The following is a 1,801-nucleotide window of genomic DNA, read 5'->3' on the forward strand; positions in this document are numbered from 1 at the left end:
TAATACATGTATGAGTAAATAAACAGACAGATGAATACATGAACAAATAAACAAATACATGTTAAAAAAATAATAATAGTAAATAAACGAAATATATAATTATATAAATGCAATAGATAAATGAATAAAATAGATATAGTAAATAAATAGACAATGGGGGCGAGTAACACACAAAATGACCGAATAAATAATAAAGATCCTGTTCAGCACAGCATCAACAACACCGAAATATTCTCTAAACTCTGTCACCACCATTACGGGATTCATTTCCGTTGTGAGAATTGTTAACGGCTTTTCTCCCGCTCTCGGGTGTGGTCCAGTCCCGATGAAACTGCACTTGTGGTGAGGATTTGCCGAAAACGCGCTGTTGACATCGGGGGATCACGTAAAAACAATGCTTCTGTTGGGCCTCTAACCATTGTGTGGTGGACAATCGCTGGTCTCTCTCACACTTCTCTCTCTCTCTCCTTTCCTCTCTCTCTCTCCCTCTCTCCTCCTCTCTCTATCTCTCTCTCTCTCTCTGTCTCTCTCTCTACCCCTCATCTCTCTCTCCTCTCTCCTCTCTCTCTCCTCTCTCACTCTCTCTCCTCTCTCTTCTCTCTCTCCCTCACTCTCTCTTCTTCCTCTCTTCTCCCTAATCCTCCCCTCACTCCTCCTCCTTCTCACTCTCACTCTCTCTCTCTCCCACTCACTCTCTCTTTGCTTTCTTCCCATTCTCTCTCTTCTCATCTCTCTCTCTCTCCCTGGTCACTCTCTGGTCTCTCTCTCTCTCTCTCTCACTCTGCGTCTCTTCTCTCCCTCTCTGGTCTCTCCTCGGTCCTTCGTCATCCTCTGCTCATCTCTCCACCTCTGGTCCTCACTCTCTCTCTCTCCTCTCTCTCTCATCATTTCCCTCCATCCCCTCCACTCCCTTTTCTCCTTCTCCCCTTCTCCTCTCCCTCTTCTCCTCTTCTCTCTTCTCTCATCTCTCTCTCTCTCTCTCGTTCAGCCTCTCTCTCCTCCCTCTTTCTCCCTGCACCTTTCTCTCTCCCTCTCTCTCTCCTCACTCTCCTCTCACCTCTCCATCTCTCTCTCTCCCCTCTCTCTCTCCTCTCTACCTTCATCTCTCTCACTCTCTCTCTCCCCCTCCCTCTCTCTCTGTCTTTCCCTCTTCTTGCCTTCCCTCCCTTTCTCTCCCATCCTCTCTCTCTTTCTCTCTCTCCTCTCCCCCTCTTCACTCTCAACTTCTTCTTATCTCTCCCTCTCTCCCTCCCCTCCTCCTCTCACTCTCTCTCTCTCTCCCCTCTCTCTTTCTCCCCCCTCCCCTCGTCTCCCTTCCCTCCTCCCCCCCCTTCCTCTCTCTCCATCTCCCCTCGCCACCTCCCTACCCTCCCCCCCCCCTCCTCCCTCTCTCTCTCCTCCTCTCCTCTCTCGTCTCTCTCTCTCAATCCTCCTCACGCCGCCCCCTCCTCCTCTCTCTCTCTCTCTCTCTCCTCTTTCCCCTTGTTTCTTAACGTTCTCCATCACCTTTCCTCTTTTCTTTCATATCTCTCTCTCCACTCCCCTCATCCTCTCTGGCTCTTTCACACTCCGCTCTCTCTCGCTCTCTACTCCTCCTCACCTCTCACTCATCTCTCTCTCTCTCTCTCTCTCTCTCTCTCTCTCTCCCTTTCTAACTCTCTCTCTCTCCCTCTCTCTCTTTCTTACTCTTTCTCTTTCTTTCTATCTCTCTCTCTCTCTTTCTTTCTCCCTTTCTCTCTCTCTTTCTTTCTTTCTTTCTCTATATCTTTCTCCCTCTCTCTCCGCCCCCACTCTCTCTCTC

This window comes from Penaeus japonicus, unplaced genomic scaffold (assembly GCF_977035675.1).
Source record: "Penaeus japonicus unplaced genomic scaffold, GWHDUDI00000001_assembly GWHDUDI00000026, whole genome shotgun sequence".
Lineage (NCBI taxonomy): Eukaryota > Metazoa > Arthropoda > Malacostraca > Decapoda > Penaeidae > Penaeus > Penaeus japonicus.